The sequence below is a fragment of the Nannospalax galili genome, unplaced genomic scaffold (genome assembly GCF_000622305.1).
Source record: "Nannospalax galili isolate Female #2095 unplaced genomic scaffold, S.galili_v1.0 scaffold829, whole genome shotgun sequence".
Lineage (NCBI taxonomy): Eukaryota > Metazoa > Chordata > Mammalia > Rodentia > Spalacidae > Nannospalax > Nannospalax galili.
Genome location: NW_008360329.1, coordinates 2,494,177 through 2,513,629, shown reverse-complemented (window position 1 = coordinate 2,513,629; position 19,453 = coordinate 2,494,177). Strand labels below are relative to the sequence as shown.

The following is a 19,453-nucleotide window of genomic DNA, read 5'->3' as shown; positions in this document are numbered from 1 at the left end:
AGGGGAGGAGGGGGGAGGAGGAGAAGGAGGGAGGGGAGGAGGAAGAAGAAGAAGAAGAAGAAGAAGAAGAAGAAGAAGAAGAAGAAGAAGAAGAAGAAGAAGAAGAAGAAGAAGAAGGAGGAGGAGAAGAAGAAGAAGAGGAGGAGGAGGACAGGAAGGAACAACTCTGCTTCTCCTTCCTTTATATCTCTATCTCTATTCCTCTACTCCTGCTTTTTAGTGATTGGTGTTGTATTATCATCCTCACCAAATCCATCTAAGTATATGATCTATTTTCTCTGTGATACCCCAAGTTTTTGATTTCATGGTTAAAAAAAATCAAGACTTCACGTTTTAAGATTCTGCAGAGCTTCTACTGCACTGAGTTCTCTAATTTTGCTTCCACTGAGTGAAGTAGGTAAGATTTGGGCATGTCTCTATCAGGACTTTTAAGCCTCCAAGAATCTGAAGAGAAGAAGGAAGAGGAGAAGAGTGGGGAGAACGGAGAGCAAGGTAAGGAGGATTAAGCTGGTCCACGTGAAGGAGAAAGAGTGAGGTTGAAGATGAAGCCAGGGGAAGAAGAAGTGGCTCAATTGTATTTAAAGAAGAAATTCAGGATGAAGAAGGGGGAGGAGGAGTTTTTCAAGAAGGAGAGGAGGAAGAGGAAGAAGGTCTTTTGAGAGGAAATGAGGTGCTGAAGATGATGGAGAGAAAGATGACCAGATCATTGTTTTTCCACATATAGTAGCTATCTGTACAGAAGGTAAAGTGTAATTTCTTACAGGGAAAGTGTGGTTTTACTATTTTTTTTCTTGACCTTCCAATTAAGATTTACTACTCTGTTAATGGTCATGATGTATGTAGAGAAATGTGTTCAATGCCTTCCCTACTGAAAGATGTTCTAGCCATGTACTTAGAGTGTTAATTTTTCTAATTCAAGTTCACTGTCTTAGACATTTTAGCCCATAATTAAAACATTGCTGCTTTTACACAGGTGTAGTTTGCTGCATTTCATTCAAAATATTTTAAAGTTATTTATAAATTAGCCAAAATTGCAGTCAGTTGTGGTATTACAGTAGTTTTAAAAAGAAGTTGAATATTGTGCTGGATAGCTTTAGTGTCAACTTGACACACCTGGGTTGAGGGAGCCTCAATTAGGGAATTGCCTCCATAGGACTGGCCTGTGGCCATGTCTCTGGGGTATCTTCTTGATTGTTGAGTGATGTGGTAGGGCCAAACCCACTGAGGATTGTGCTACCCCTGGGCAGGTGGCCTGTGTTGCATAAGAAAGCAGGCTGAGCAGGGGCCAGGTGAGCAAGCCAGTAAGCAGTGTTCTTCCATGGCCTGGGCTCCAGCTCCTGCCTCCAGGTTCCTGCCCTGAGTTCCTACCTTGGCTCCCTGATGATACTGTGACCTGGGAGATTTAAGACAAATAAACGCTTTCCTCCCCAAATTGGTATTGGTCAGAGTGTTTTGTCACAGCAATGAAGAAACAAACTAGGACAGAAATAAAGAGCAATATATAAATATTTAGTTTGAAGGCTTTTAAACAATTTGGGCTAAAGGTATTTGGGGTTTTGTCATACATATGTTGGGAAGCATACGGAAATGGTATTCTAATATTAATGAATTTGGGGGAGTGCTATTCAGTAACATAGGTCATGGGTTTTTACGGTGACTGATGAAATCTTATTTTATCTTCTTCACCCTTTTGCTCTTCCTTCTCAACTTCATATCTTTCAGGTGGGCCAGCCTCATTTTCTTTCTCAAAGTTTAATTTTGAAGGAAAAGTTATAAGCCTGGAGACACACAGGTGAATCCTGTCTCCATGCTGCAGATGCTGGCATCATTATTTCCCCTCTTGACAATTTCTTAATGATCACCTTCCTTTCTGTTTCATCTCCTTCCTGATATTCCAAAATAAAGTTGACAAAGTTGTCGCCAAGTTTAGTATTATACCTAAACCACCTTCTTCTGGGTTTTAGAAAAGCAAACTTATTTCTCCATGTTCTATGTTGTCTTCAGGAATCAGGTCTTACCATCAAGTTCTGGAGGGTAACAAAAGCAACGGCAATAACCCGTAATGTTTGGTGGGGGGTCTATCATATCTTACTTGCCGACACCTTCAAAAGAAGTAATTCATTCCTGTTACTGGACCTTTTACTTGTTAGCATGTGGTGTATACTCAGGGCATGGTTGCTCAGTTATGGGTTAATTCCATTTAAACACTTTTTATATGTGTGTGTGTATATGTTTTATGAAGTTTCTATAGGAGTAGGTTTCCATATGACTTTTTCAAAAGTCATTTAGTGATAGTTATACTTAATCCCTACTGGCTAGTTTTCATAGTGCTGGAAGGTTCAAGAAGGAAAGTAATCATCAGTCTTACCCAGCTGTGAACCCTGCACACTACAATAATGACTGGCCTGGCAAAACATGCCCACTGGTGCAACAGTGGCACAAATGTCACTTTCTGATTTGATTTAAGGCTGTTCCAAAAGATGAAACCCATGACTGTCATTGCTACCACAGCCAAGAATCTGAGGCTATATAGGTAGTAGGTCATGGGGAAAAAACTTACTACTATTATTCTGCTCAGTGGACATAGTATTGAACCACCTCTTAATAACTTGTTATACCTATAGATTAGTGCATGTCTCAAACCTCATCAGAGAAGCTTCTTTTGGCAGTAGATGGCAATTAACACTGAGACTCACAACTGGTCAAGGTGTAGAGAATAAAAGCCTTTAGAGGCCCTAAATGGCACACCTATGTTACACTCTCTCCTTCCAAGGCTAAGAGAAAGTGAAAAGATGCAAGAGCCAGAGATGGTGGATAACTACAAGGAAACAGTATTTTGGGGACACAGCAGGGTAGTTACATATATGAACTCACAGGACTTTAGACAGCATGCACAAGACCTGGGCAAGCTCAATTAGACAAAACCTCTGCGTGGGCACAATGTTCCACACTAGCTGAGGTGTCATTGGCAATTGATAGGTGCTAGGAGATGGGGAGTTAATTTTCTTTAAGAGTGTGCCCCCTAGTATGTGTACCACAAACCCAAGAATATATGGTCAGCACAAGTTAGAATCAATGTGTGTATAAAATAAAAATGAGAGAGAACACAAATTTGGGTGGGTAAGGAAGGCGGATGTGAACCTGGGAGGAGTTGGGTGAGACTAGTGAACAGAATCAAAATACACTGTGTGACATTCTCAAAGAACTAATAAAAAATGAGAAAGAGATACAATTTTATGCCACAAGCATAAATTTTCTGAGATACAGTTTTATGCCACAAGATCTGCTTACTGTAACTCTTTCTGGGTTGCCAGCATGTGAGATCGTGTTAGTAGAATAAAGAAGCGGGAGCATGGCAGGGGAGGCAACTCAATCAGTATAGCACTTGTCTTAAAAGCACAGGGTCCCAAGTTTGATCCTAGCACCCACATAAAAACTAGGCATGGTGGTATGTTCCTGTAATCCCAGCACTATGTAGATGAAGACAGGTGGACCCCCTAGACCAGCTAGCCTAGTGTAATTGGCAAGCCCTAGGTCCCAGTGAGAGATCCTAGCTCAAAAAACAAGGGGGTTGGAGAGATGACTGAAGAGTTAAGAACACTGGCTGTTCTTGAAGAAGACTTGGGTTTAAATCCCAGCACTCACATGGTGGCTAACAACGATCTGAAACTCCAGTTCCAGAGCATCTGATGCCCTCTTCTGTCCTTCATGATATTGCCTGACATGGGTGCACTTACATACATACAGGCAATTCACTCATACACATAAAATAAAAAATAAAAAATACCAAGGTGGATGGCTCTTGAGCAATGACATTCTAGGTTGACCTCTGGTCTTCACATGCACATGCATGTGTGCATGCATGTATACACACACACACACACACACACGCACACACGCACAAATTTTTAAGCCCTCATCATCTATCTGCCCATGCAAAGAAGTAGCTGTACTAACTTTTTCAAATCAGAAAGATTACCAATTTATAATTAATGAAATGTTCAAGTAAAAAATTTAAGTTGATTTCCCAAATGTTTTAGATACCAACCCTATGAGGTACTTATATTTTGGAGTAGAATCCTAAATTTTCTTCCTGGATAACCAACACCAGTGGCAAAATCTAATATTGTTTGAGGGTCTATGGGACCCATGGCCAACAGCTTCCAAAGAGGGAGTCCATTCCTGGCATTGGACTTCTTTTTGCTAGCCAATGCTGTCTAGTAGGGGCAATGTCTGCCTGTTACAGAGTTAACTCTTTTTAATATCTTTTTATATTGTCTGTGTTTATACTTTAAGAAGCTTCTGTAGTGGTGGGTTTCCATATGACTTTCTAAAGGCCTTTTGTATTAGTCATCCCTTCCCATACTTCCTCCTCTGCCTTCCCCTTCCATTCTCTACATCGTTTAACCTTTTCCACTTCATTATTCCCTTTCCTTACTTTATTATCACTGCATTATATCTCCCTTCCCATGAGGCCTCCCACTCTTCTCGTGGATGTCTGTTAGTTTCCTGACCTGTATGGACTTTTCAACCGAAACACTCATATCTAAAGATTCAAAGCTAGGATCTACTTATGGGAGGTAACATGACACATATGTCTTTCAGAGTCTGGGTTGCCTTACTCAGGATGACTGTTTCCAGTTCTATCCATTTACCTGCAAATATTTGTTATTATTTTTCTTTTTTTTTTAATCTTAATTTTTTTTATGTGTGAGTGTATTGCCTGCATGAGTGTAAATCTTGCAATGCCCACGGAGGTCAGAAGAAGGCATTGGATTTCCCCTGGAACTAGAGTTACAGATGATTGTTATCCCCCATGTAGATGTTGAGAATCAAACCCAGGTCCTCTGCAAGAGCAGGAAGTGCTCTTAACTGCTGAACCATCTCTCCTGTCCTGAAAAAAATTTGTTTTTCTTAACAGCTAAATAATATTCCAATGTGTAAATGTATCATATTTTCATTATTCATTCATCAGTTGATGGGCATCTAGTACGTTTCCATTTCCTGGATATTGTGAATAAAGCAGCAATGAACACAGAATACACAGGTATCTCCATAGTAGGATAGTGTTCTTTGGATATATGCCCAAGAGTAGTATGGCTGGATCATGTGGTAGATCTACTTCTTGCTATTTGAGGAACCCCCATATTGAGTTCCATGCACCAGTTTGCACTCCCATGATCAATGAATAAGAGTTCACCTTTCCCCACATCCTCAACAGCATTTGTCCTTGTTTGTTTTGGTGATTTTAGTCATTCTGATTGGGGTTGTTTTAATTTGCATTTTGCTGATGACTAAAGATGTTTAACTTTCTAAAAAGTATTACTCAACTACTTGCATTTCATGTTTTTGTGAACTTCCTGTTCAATTTCTTGCCCCAATTTTTAATTGGATTGCTTGTTCGGTTTTTTTTTTTTTTTTTGATGTTTAGTTTTTGAGTTCTTTGTATATTCTAGATACTAATCCTCTCTCAGAGGTGTAGCTGGTAAAGAGTTTTTCCATTTCTGTGGGTTGCCACTTTACTCAAATGATGATGTCCTTTGATGTACAAAAGCTTTTTAGTTTCATGTGGTCCCTTTTGTCAATTATTGGACCTAGTACTTGGACTATAGGAGTCCTGTTCAGAAAAGTCTTTTCCTGTACCTGTAAGTTCCATTGTATTGCCTACTTTCTCCTCTATCTGATCCAGGGTAGCAGGTCTCATGTTGTGTGGTCCTTAATCCATGTGGAGTTGAGTTTTATACATGCTGAGAGGTAGGGATATAGTTTCATTCTTTTACATGTAGCTGTTAGGATTGACCAACATTATTTTTTGAACATGCTATCTTTTCTCCAATGTTATTTGAGGCCCCTTTGTCAGAAATCGGATGGCTGTAAACGCATGGAGTTAATTCTGGTCCTCAATTCTCTTCCATTGATCAATGTTTCTATTTTTATCTCACACTATGGTGTTTTTAACACTATAGCTCTGTAGCATAGTTTGAGGTCAGGGATGGCGACGCCTCCAGCAGTTCTTCTATGTTCAGGATTGTTTTGGCTATCCTGAGATTTTTGGGTTTCCATATGATAGTTGAATGCATTTTTTTCAGTTTCTCTGAAGAATTCTGTTGGAAAAGCATCATCAGGCACACAGTTTAGTTGGAACACAGCAGGCAGTTGAAGGAATATATGAAACTAAGTCAATATTGAAATTAAGATTTATTTTCATCTGGAAATTTATTAACTATAGAAAATCATTTGTGATAAATGTATTTGTTTGCTTCACTGGCTAATGGATAAACTATAATAAGTTGTCTTGAGGGCCTCATGTTCAAGGAAATTGCTTTTGTAATTTTTGCTACTTAGAATTTTTTCCTCCTGTTTTGTGTAGTTCTCAATTTTTAAAAAGTCATAAGTAAATAAACTGAAGTTATACTTTTCTGTTAGGACACATTTAAATTCCTTTTAGTGTAAAATGTGTGATTTGGTATTTTAAAATAAAAATTATGAAGGTTATTTAATTTATTTTTTATTTAATGTATGTGAGTGTATTGCCTGCATGTGTGTAAGTCCATCCATGTTGTGTAATCCCACAGAGGTCTGGAACTGGAACTGGAGTTATAAATGGTTGTTAGCGACCATGTGAGTCCTGGGATTTGAATCCGGGTCCTCTGCAAGAACAGTCAGTGCTTCTAACCACTGAGCCTTCTCTCCAGCCCAAGAAATCTTACTGCACCCAGTACCAGCTGATAAAATGTTTATTTTCAAGACAAAATCTATATATTGACTTTAAAAAATCCATTTAATGGTGCTATCAAAAAGTAGAGTTATCTCGGTTTAAATACAACAGAGCCTTCAGCTAATCTTTACGCGTTTCGAATAAAGCTGTAACAGTGTTACAAACAAAATATTCAGCACTCCTGAAGGAAGAAAGGATTTTGATTTTGACAGTGTTTTTAGATGCTTGTGAGGCAGTGGCTCTGGTGGTAAGTAGTCAGTACAGGAAGTAGATAAAAATTAACCTTTTAGCTTTGTTGCTCTGCAGTAGAGATATCAATGGCGATCAAACCTCTCACTATTTAAGTACCTTATAAAAGTTTCACTTTATTGCTATATTGTTTTGAGGCTGCAGCCTGGGGCTTTTCATAGTTCATGTTATTGGACCCTTTCCTGGAATCACTGGAATTTATCAATCATCTTTAAAGCTTCTTTTAATTTTATGTCAGGAATCTAATCATAGAATCTCTATATGGTGTTAACCTACTTTAGGGGTAACTAATATTAATAAAGCATATTTATATGGCTCTGAATTTCTTTGATGTAGTGATTAAACATGGCAGATCCAGTCCTGATTTTTTTTATATCAAACAAACATCACACTGCATATTCTGACACCCAGATCTTTAGAGAAAAATGCTTTATTCTTTCAGCTTCTGTTCACTGTGTGATAACCACTCCTTAGACTTCAAGACTTTGAGCTCTATTTAATTTTGATATGCCTTGGGACTACTAGGACATTATCAAGCACACATCCTTTGCTTCAGGGTTTCTTAAATTACCTGCCTGTAAATCTCAATGCATAGTTGCCTTTGGTTGCCATAGCAACCTCCTTGGTGTCAATATGTTTGCGCATATCCAGGTCACTGGGAAACCAAAAGATATTCCTAACTATGCAATAATAAATAAAACAAATGCAAAGTGGATGTTCAAACATGATTATTTATTTATTGTTAAGTTTATAGAATATAAAAGAGAAAAAATCTATTGACAACAGGCTTTAAGATGTCTGCTGAGGTCTGGGCTCAGGCTTACAAGCCTAGAATGAGAAAGCAGATTTTTGATCTCTGAGTCGACTATTGTATAGTGGCTTTGGCCAGTATAGGAATAAGAAAAGCTTCAGCTGTCTGTGACACACTTAATTTGGCAGACTCTCTGTCATGATCTATGTTCACAAATCCAGAGGTAGAGATGTTATATCTCAGGCTGGGGGGAGGCTAGCTGAGGCTTTGGAGACCAAGGAGGTAAGGTCTCTATTTCTACCCTGGAACTTGGTAATGGGACATTCTGTAATGAGTATCTTATGACGGCATAGGAGCCTGAACAGATAGGAGGTATATAGACGTAAAGCTATAGTCTCTACAGGTACCAGGAAAGACACATTTAGAATATACCTTTACTCATGTAGATTCTTTAAAAAAATACCTTCAGGGGCTGGAGAGGTTCTCTGAACCCACACGTGGTGAAGAGTCAGGCCTATCTCCAGTTCTAGGGGGATCTAACACAGTCTTCTGGCCTCCCTAGACATTGTACCAATGAATGCACTTACATACATGAAGGCAAAATATTAATATACATAAAAAATCTTTTCAGATTTTTTCTTAAGGGCTAATTTGTGTACTGTGAAATGCACACATTGCAATTGTGATGTAATGATTTTTGACAAATGCACTTAATTCAGGAATATATTACCTCAAATAAGATGTAGAACATTATTTCTGCCCTTCTAGATATTTACAGGCTTTTTTTCCTGTTAATATCTACCTTCTCTCAGAGGAAATTTTTTAATTGCTGTAACTTAAACAGCAAATACTTTTTCTTTGGGCACCTTCTTTATCTCAGCACAGCTTTGAGATTCATCTGTATTGTTCTCTGGATAATATTTAGTATAAATATAGAAACATTCAATTTATTATTCTTTCATTGAACGACATTTGTGTGGATTCCGTTTGACACTAATAATAAAGCTGTTTGTGTAATAAAATAATTTGTGAGAAATATTTGCATACCAGAATCTGTGAAGAAACATACTTTTGCTTGGTTAAGGAAATAGCCTGAGTAACGTTGCCAGGTCACAGTTATTTTATAGAACACGTTAACCAAATGAGATGCTGGCAAACAATCTTCCCAGATGACTGTGCCACCTTACAGTCGCAGCGTCATTTACTGGGACCCTGGGTGCTTGCTCCACGTTTTCATCACTATCCATCAGGCCGTATCACCCTTTTCCAATTCAGGTTTAAGAGTCTTTGTGGTTTTCATATTCATTTTCCTGATGACAGATGACGGTAATTTTTGTGTTTGTTGAATGCTCTTGCCTTTATATGTTTGTTTGCCTGTTTTACAGAAGAGGAGTTCTTTATTTTGCAGATAGAAGCTTTCCATCGTATGTGTGTGGGGACTATTTCCTTCTAGTCTACACTTCGGTTTTCATTTTCTGGACTGTTTCTGATGAGAAAGTGTTAGTTTTGAGACAGCACTACTTATCAGTTCTATAATTTATCGGTGGTGGTTTCTGTGTGCTGTTTAGAACTATTTAGCTAGTCCACACTGTGAATAGTCTCATATGGTTTTCTCTACAGCAGCTCCTTACAATCAACCCCCCTATTCGTCCTGTCCAATATTTAGATTTTAGTTACACTGGTTATCAAGCATTTAAAATATTCTTATGTGATTAAGAAATTAATTATGGGCTGTAGAAATGGCTCAGCGGTTAAGAGCACTGACTGCTCTGCAGAGGACCCAGATTCGATTGCCAGCACCCACATGGCAGCTACAAACCGTCCCTAACTCTAGTTCCAGGGGAATCCGACACCTTCTTCTGACCTCCGTGGCACTGCATAACACAGGGGCACTCACATACATGCAGGCAATACACTCATACACATAAAAATAATAAATATATTAAGAAAGAAATTAATTCTGTATGTTTACATGTAATTAGGTTTTGCTTCTACATTTATTAGTTAGCTATATTTTAAATAACTTAATTATTTGCAATAGTTGAGACATTTGTTTTCTCATTTGCTTATCCATTTCTTTTGTCAAACTTTGCTGTTAAAACAACTGAGAATCTATGCTTTCACCTATTTCTGAAACCTCTATTCAATTCCACTGATTTGTCTGTTTCTATATTCAAAACAACATTGGTTTGATTACTGTAGTTCTGCATTTATTTCTTAGAAATTGTTAATCAAAGCCCATCAGTCAATTTTCATTTTTAAAGGTTGTTTTCAATTTTCCAGTACTTTGAATCTTTGTTTGAATTTTATAAATGATTTGCTAATCTCTATAAAAAAGCCTTCTATGATTTTGATTATGAAAGTTTGTATTAATAAATTTTTTAAAGTTCTAAGAAATCCTTTTTTATAGACTATTTTAAGTACTAAATTCACTATTTTGTGATGAATGAGACATGATCATCTCTTACATGAATCTGAGAGGTCTGGTAAAAGAAAAATACTTATTGAGAAATATTTTTCAGGAATGTTTTCTTTTAATTCTAACTGCATTCTATCAATCTTACAGTTGACAGTTGACTGAAACTTAGGGAGCTAAAATTGCCAAGTTTATGGCAGGGATTTTAACCTCAGTCTATTGGACTTGTCCATATGCACTTTTAATGGCATATTACTTGCATGCTTATTATTCTATATGATACATTTTTCTCAGAAAAATGAATCTTAAGGTAATTTCATATATATATTATGTGTTTATGCCATTCATATTTCTTATGTTGCCCTTATAAGCAGTTCATCTAACATGCCATATGCAGTTGGTTTTATGAAATGTCCAATTTTTAGGTTTACATTTGTATATAACTGGATGCATAATTCAATAATTTATATTCTGCTTCTTTGTTTTCATGTAAGACCTTTCCAAAGATGAGCCAAGACTGTACTGCTGTATGGTAGTAAGTCATGCATATATATTCTTTTAGTTTACTTATCCAGCGTCAGATATTTCTATTAGTATAGACAAGGTCATCCTTTTGTTCTGGTATTGTTTCCTGATATAAGGAGTTGGGGTTGAGTTCTTCCTCTTGATTTCTTAGAAAAAGTAAGTAGGTCTATCATAACGTTGGCAGAGCCATAGCTTATTTTAGCACATGTGTGACTGGCTCTGCTCACCCTTGGTTGTCTTTACTGCCTCATGCCACCTTTCTGTTCCTATTTCCATCTATTTTTTGTCAATTCATGACAACCAACATTAGCGTTTCTGCACATTCAGAGTTAACTCTGAGGATGCTTGCTTCTGCCCTGGAGCCATTATGTATCATCATCAACTTTGTGCAGGAGAGCCAATCACTCAGGATCTTCCTTACTATGTCAAGAACACATATATGCAAATATAGGCAGTATGTAGATATTAAACATACAGATGAATATAAACATATGTACATATTTGGTACTGTTTAATTTGAATCATCATTGTCTGTTATTTCTGAGGATGAAAACCAAAGTAAGAAAGCTTAAAAATGTAATAATCGATAATAGTTGACAGAATGTTTCAGTTCATAAGCCATCACTCATTGTTTTAGGATGGAAAACATTAATGAGAAGCATTTCATCCATAAATACACGACCGTCTCAATGACTATGCACTTGAAGCTCCTGTTTTGTTTGCTCTCTCAAAGGAATAAATTCCTTGAAAATTTCTTTTCATCCTAAATGAAATGTGCTTTTTATATGATTTTGACCATTGTAACTAGTTTTATTTACTTACATTTCAAAAGAAATCATGGACTAAACTTTGTGACACTTTTGTTGACTATGTTCTTAGCCTTGTTGCAATTCATTTTGTGTATTACTTGACAAGAATAATATAGTTATGCTTCTTGAATATTAGTTTTAGCTGTTGGATTGTTTATAACAATCTATGAAACACCATGGTCAACTCAAGTTGTATGTGGTTAAATAGTCTTAAGACTGCTAATATTCAAAGCAGTTTTAAAACAAGCCTGACAGTGGATTGAAATGGACCTGGGCTTTTCCAGTAGAGCCTGAGACATGGAGACAAGAGAATGAGTAATTCCCCTTCTTTCTCAAACGTTTTGTCATGGAGCATGCCCACTTCCAGCCTATGCTCTTCTCATCCTCGTTTTCTAATCTCATCCCATGTCTTTGTCACTGTCCCTTGGCTTCTTCTGCAGTGTTGTCCATACTTGCAGTAGGTACATGATGTTTCAACCTTTTTCCTCCTGTTTGCTGATAGAATAAAAACAATCTTTCCATTAAAGTAGAAAGCAAATAGACTAAAAAACAGGAGGGTTTCCATTGAATTTTTTGGTTTTTACTTATTTATTCTTTTATGGACTTCTTTTCCTCAAGATAATTTTATCTATGAAATATATGTATAAAATATGTGTATTTATTATGTGAAGCATGCCATTTCTAAGTGTCTGTTACATTAAGGTTTTATGAAGATTATCATTAAATAGGGAGGCTCTTTGTGGTAATCTGATACTGTTGAGTGGTAAAGAGAAGGGAAAACCAATAGCATGCATGCAGCAATGATTTTCTTTTGAAATTAAGTGTAACATTTGGTGAGAACTAACATGATCTTGGGTTTTCAGTCTGACAGATGTGGAGATTAAGATCCCAAGTGGTGAGTCGGAGATGGGGACACTGATATTTCAATATGATTTTTCCATGGTCAGCTCTGTGAGAGAAAATTATTTTGAATTTCTGGGTTCCCAAAAGTGTCACTATAGATATTAAATTAAGTGTAGTGGTGACTGGGGTCCTGAAGTCTCAGATCAATGCTTACAAACAATGTGTTAGGGTAGGAAAATTATCCTCAAATAAATTCTCTTGACATTCTGAGCTAAGCCTCAACTGGGACAAAATTGAATAGATGTTTATTTGTGGGTGGTTGTGCGTCTCATGCGCATGTGCTTGTCCGCAGATCAACCAGAGAATGACTGAAAGATTTAGATAGGGAGATATGGGATTCTAGCATCAGAGTCATCAAGCCTGCCCCTGAAGGCCAGCAGTCAGGAGGCAGAAATTAAAGCAGAATATTCTGTCAGAATTCTATGGGAAAATGATACAGCTTAGGATCAGAACAATGTAGACAAAGAGTCCAAGAATCTGTGCAACTTCCAGATCAATGAGATGATGAGAAGACAGTTAGTTTACAAACTTGCAGGATTGGAGAATGGAGTATTAAATGACTGAAGCCAAAGGAAGCATTTAGAATGGTCTCCACTATATAGCAAATTCTCACCAAATATTATTTGTAGTATTTTTAAGGTGTCTCTAATTTTATTTCACATCCTTCTCCAGTTCCATATATCAGTAGGCCTGCACATCTTATCTGTTACATAGAGACAGTTTGAGTTATGTCACAGTGCTTTAGCTTCATTTTAATGTACCTATATTTAATCAGACATGAGTTTATTTCTCTTAAGTACCTTTGTTCCTGAGTCAGAGGGAGAGATGACCAATTCTGCTTTTCATGCTTACACACTCACAAATTAGATTTCATCAGTAGTCAAGAAATTTTATTCAAAAGATGCTGTTAAGAAAATAAAAAGCAAACCACAGAATGGGTTTGCAAAATGCACATCCAACAAAGACATATATCTAGAATATGCAAAGAACACTTAGTGCTCATTAATGAGTGTAGAAACAATTCAATCAACAAGAAGAATATCCAAACACATTTACTTAAGGAAATGTGAATTAAAGCTATAAGAAGATAACAGTATGCAGGAATTAAAATGTCTAAAATGTAAGATTGACAGTACTAAAGGTTGAGGGTCAAGGAATGTGTGGGACAGCTTGAGCTTATCCACTACTAGTGGGACCATAACATGATACAACTGCTTTGGAAAACAGGTTGACTGTTTTCTGAATTTTCCCGAAAAGTATACCATACACTCTGTCATTTAATTCTTATATATTTACACATGAAAATGTATATAATTATCCAATACTAAATACAGTGGTTCATAATAGCTTTAAAAATTAAAGGCCAAAAGCAGAAGCAGCCCTAATGTCTGTCCATTGGGAATGGATTATTCTACCATGGTACACTCAACCATTTCCCATTAATGTCATCATTCATCTCTTAATTATTTGGAAAGCACAGATGCCTATATCTGAATCAGAATAATTGATGACTGTGGTTTTCCTGGCCTGGTGTGCTTTGCCACCTGAAAAATGTTACACTATACCTGTGATGTTCACATTGCATCTCCCTTTAATAATTCCTCACTCTTTGAGCCATAAGAAAATTACTGCTTGTTTTGGGCCACTATTATGAATCCATTTACTAACTGAGAGGCTGAAAACTTTGAAACAGGACTGTGTCTTGATTTCCTTTTTCCAACTCTAAAGATAAGCAGATGACTATAGGAGTTTGAAGATAAGAGAACATGCTTCGTGTCCCACTGATGGCAATGTGGCCGTGGGTAACTGGCCTTCCCTCTAGGCAGCATAGCTGGGCTATATTTGGATCATATTTTTCAGGAAATCCATATATTTCGTTTTTAACAAAAGATTTTCTACAAAATAAGAGATTGTTTCTTGGATATAGGACAAAATCTGAGGTCAGAGGAATAAAGAATTCTGAAACAAAGAGTAGCTTTGTATAAAACCCACTGTGGCAAATGTCACTCCAAAGACCCTTGTTCTCCTAGCCTGGTCCTGGGCCTGCATCTCACCTAACATGTCTGGCCAAATAAAGAGCTCTGGTACTTTTGCAGTACTGTGGTAGGGTTCAATAATTGCCAAAATTTAGCTCTTTTATTTTTAACCTGTTGGAACAGAGCTGTTTGGGAATCTGATAAAAATTAGGCTCTCATTAGCAAAAGATTTATATAGGGACTTGCTTGTAATTTCAGGGACTTTGCTCTTTGCACACTCATATGATGAGAATCCTGCTCCGAGTCAAAACAGTATGATATCTCATCACGCTAATCAATAATTTATAAACAAATATATTAGATTCCTGTGGCTGAGGCAATGAATTACCACCAACGTGGTGGCTCACAACAAGAGAAATTTATTCTCAGTTCTAAAGGCTAGAATTCTGAAATCAGTATCCCTGGCTTGACATAGGTATCATAGGGACCTCCAGATGAGAATCAGTGTCTTTCACATTCAGAGTCTGGTAGTCCCTGGCTTTCTTGACTGGTGGCTGCCTCAGTCTAGTCTGTCCGCATTGTCAGGGTGCCTTCTCCTCCTTTATTTGGACACTGTCATTGCATCTAAGCCTATAGGCGCAACCCAGGAAAATCTAATCTGAAATTCTTTAATCATAGCTGCTAAAATTTTTCTCTGGTGTCTGTGGGTGGTGACTATTCAATGCACTCTTACGTATTTATTAAATAATCAAGATCCAGTAGGAGATACATGTAGGTTAGATGGCTAGGATCAGAGTTCTACACTTAGGCCTGAAGGGAAATGAAGTTCGCATCCTGGGATCTGGAAGGAGAGTCACACAGAGATGACTTCTTTGAGATGAATGGTTCCTAGTTTTAAAGAATACCCCTAGCTTGAGGCAGGAAAGAGCCAGCGGAAATAAATACCCTGACCTCACTCCCTTCCTTCCATTCTGTGCCAGATGAACCCAACAGGGAGCCCATGAACACAGGAACTCCTTGATGGAAGTCAGCTGGTAAGGTAGACAGCAGGAGAGACAAGTGTGGAGCACAGTTCAAGGGAGACCAATGGAGGACTCTTTGTATCTAATCATTGTCTTTAAGTTAGATTCATGCATGGAAAATTTCAGGCAATTCATGCCATTGTACAAATGTCAACTTTGAGTATTTTTGTACTTGAAGAGTCATCTATCTCTCTGTGCTGCACCTTGAGATGAGTATTGCAGCTGTGGAGGCCATCTGGAGACAGGGGTATTTGTCTCTTCTTTCTGATGTAGCTGATAGTGCTAGAACAATTTCTCACACATGGCAGATGGCCTATAAATATTGATGGACTAAGAAGAGTTGAAGCCTTGCTTTCAGATGTCTAGGTCTATCCTCTGGATTCCTTCATATCAGCCATGAGTGAGGTATTCGTGTCCCCCTCCTGTCTTTGCCCAACAAAACTGGAATTTCTCCATGAGGCTTTGTTGCTCTACTCTTTAAAGACTAAGTATTAAGGTTCAGATAGCCCTGCCCTCTCCCCAACAGGGTCTCAAGGACTTCTCAAGCTCCTGAGAAAAGGGAACCAAGCTGATAAGTGCCTTGGTCTTTGAAGTCAAGGGAAGAAGGCTTTTCTCCACTGTTTGGCCAACACAGCAGGCTTCCCCTTTGATCTCTGGAGAGGACAGGTTTTAACAGTCCCTCTCCCACTTCCTCCTGCCCAACTAAAAAAAAAAAATACATCATCTCACCTTCTGCAGGAAGGAGAAACCTCCCCCTTAAAAAGACCCCAGCTCATGACCTGGGCAGACATTTTCCCTGCCTGAAAGGGAATCTGTCCCATGTGTTCAGTTGCTAATAAACTCTGCTTTCTCCTGATCAACCCTATTCGTAGTATGGCTACTTTTTATTTGTCACCAAGCTTCGGTACTGGTCCAGTCCTCTTCCACACTCACATTCCTGTTGCATGTCTGTTTCTAGTTCCATTGAGCACAACTTCCCAATTCAGATGGATTCAGGCTCCTTGAGAAGGTTTGCACCTCTAGAATTGATTCCAGTAAATGAACACTTTGAAGTAAGCAGAGGGGACTCTGTAAATGTAAGGATTTGGGTAACTGTCTTCTCAAAGGGATTTCTGTGAAGGATGAGTCTTGGAATTGAATTATCAGTCTATAAGCAGAGGTTGTCAAAGAAGATTTTCAGGAAGTGGCTGAAGAATAGAATTACCTCTGAAAGCATAGGGCTACAGAATTCACCATGGCAGAATGAGCATGGCCTCTTTTCAGTCAGGATATAGTTCCTGAAGGCAGCCGTGGGACTGAGTGGAAGAGTGGGTCCCACAGTATCTCTGTGATGCTGCAAAATCCTTCCAGTTATTGGAGGAACAGAAGTTAACTACCTTCACCACCCATACACTTTAACTTCCCAGGGCCCTAGACTCAGGAGACCCTACTGCCTTCACATCAAGGTAATATTGGCATAAAAACACAACTCTTACCTCAAAGGGAATAAGAGATAGTTTATTCTGGAGCCAAATGTGAGTGACCATGAGCCAGGAACATAGATTGAGGTTACCCCAAATTTCATGTTCTAATGTGGTAACAGTTTCATGAAATATTTATAGTAACAGAACAAAGAATGCCATCAATCAAAACACTTTTCAAATACATTGGTGGAGACTTCAAAGGGGTGGGTTATAGCAAAGTGGGGAGAATTCTGCTATAGACCCTGTCTAACAGGCTTCTTAGCCCTTGGGTTGGTGAAAACTGGTGGTCTGCTAAATTGATACATTCCAAAAGGTTTTTATCTGTTAGTCACAGGATGTTAAGTCAGACATATAAAGAGGTAAAGAACAACTATATAGGGGGCTAAAGATGGCCCAATATAAATGGTAATTAGGCTCTGGACCAACAACATTACAAACTTCCACAATCACTGAAGTTCCAATCGGTTGATTGGCCTTACAGGAGGTTCAGTTGAAGATAACAGTTTTTTTCTCTGATAAATTTTGTTCATTGTAACAATCCTTAGGACCCCAGATAATTTATGACTAAATCCATTTTTAATTCCCTAGCCTTTTAAATTTTTTTTATGTGTATGAGTATATTGCCTACATTGCATGTAGGTGCACCTGTGTCATGCAATACCCACAGAGGTCAGAAAAGGGTGTTAGATCCTCTAGAACTGGAGATTCAGAGGGTTATTAGCCACCATGTGGGTGCTGGAAGTCAAATGAACCCAGATCCTCAGCAAGAACATCCAGTGCTCTTAATCGCTGAGCTATTTCTCCAGCCGCCCCTAGCCTTTTTTAAAAAAGCACTTATCTAATTTCAAAATTCTTACACTCTTAAAAAACATCATTTTTAAATACCATTTCTGTTCCCACAATTGTATTTGTGTTGCCTACCACTCTTGCCTCAGACAGGGTCTCTGCAGTTTTAATTGGGATGGTGATGCTATGGTTTGGATCTTAATTGTCCTCCCAAAACCCTTATGATGAATTTTAGCCCTGTTTGCTTCTATTGGGAAGTAATGGAGCCTTTGAAAGGTGAGGTTAGTGAGAAGCATCTGCTCACTGGGGGACATCTGTGAAAAAAATGCACTCCAGCACTTCCAGTTCATCTCTTTTGTTCCCTGGCTATGAGGTGAATAGTTTTAGTCACCATGCCTTGGTGCCTTGTCATAGACCAATTAAAGGATAATAAACCTTTAACACTATGAACCCAAATAAAACTTTTCTCTTTATAAGTGGATTGACTTAGTTTTTTGTTATAGAAGCAAGAAGCTGACGGTTCTTGCAGATGGTTGAATAATAGGTGTGTCCAATCCAATTTCTTCTAAACTGATCAATTCCACCTTCATATTTCACTAAGTAATGTATTGCAGCAGACAGATCTATCCCTAGTGATAGTCATCTCTACATTCAACCTCATCTCTAAATGCTGAACATCTCTGAGGAGAGCCATTTTTTAAGCTTTAATGCCTGTGCTTCCTGCTTGATTTTACTCTACTTCCCAAACCCAAGTACTAACCTGCTGCTGAATAAGAAAATAAGTTAAGGAAGAAGAAAATGAATTTGTTTGCTGTCCAAAAATGCTACAGGAGTGTAACCATTGCTTCCAGAGAAGCTTCTTAGCTTGGCTCAAGGATATAGGTTTTGGTACTAAGTTTTGGAAGGAAAAAGGGATGGAGTTAGTATTAGATGAAATGATTTCTATACTTAAAGAGTATTTCCCTTCAAACAAGAAAAAGGATAAGATTCTTTAAATATCCCTTAGGGAGAAAAGTATTTGTACACAAATCTAGGATGGTAAGTGCTACTCAGAGTTTAATCTAATTGGGCCTTCAGTGGTGGCCTTGATACCATGTTCAGTGTTGTTCCTGATTCAAGAAGAACATTGGTGCTTGGCATATAAAGCACATGCATACATTGCTAAGTTGGATTTGATCTCCATTCTTTCTGGGTATTTTTAAAAGTCAGTAATTATTTTGAAAATGTGAAGAAAGCCACCCTCTTTTTCACATAAAATGCACATGCCTATATATACATAAAATTTTCATACCATTTTAGGGACTTCAATGATCTAAGGACACAATATTTAGAAGCCAGGTATTAGAGATACCAATGGCTCTTGGTAACTGGCCCAGAGAGGAACTCTGTTTATAGAGTAAATTCTGAGTTCTCAATTTTGTTTCTGGGCTTGCTTTCCTTCGCTGGATGTCCTCATATCTCTTATCCCTATGCTTACTTAGACAGCCTCTCCCCTAGGTATTTGATAGTAGAGATTTAAATTATATGAATCACACCTGGTGGTTCTTCCTATGTCTACCTCTGCAGAGGGGCATTAGGTATGTCCTTATGAGCTAGTCATTGCACAGGTGACAGAATGAATTCAGTTTATGACTAGATTTTTGTAGCTCTAAGGACCCCCAATTCCTATGGACTTAAAAGATTCTTTGTCTCCTTATGTAGACAGACAGACACACACGCACACACATATACACACACACACACACACCTCTCACTACCACTGTTATGTTTTAAGATGTGCTTATTTGAATAGAAATACTTTGAATTCATTTATGCTGCCTCATGGTCTTCACTAA

At 38.0% G+C, this 19,453-nt stretch overlaps 1 pseudogene; it reads left to right on the top strand.

Moving 5' to 3' along the window:
* Positions 1-410: 410 nt before the first annotated feature.
* LOC103727964 overlaps positions 411-19,453 on the top strand; it is a 124,394-nt pseudogene continuing 105,351 nt past the window's right edge.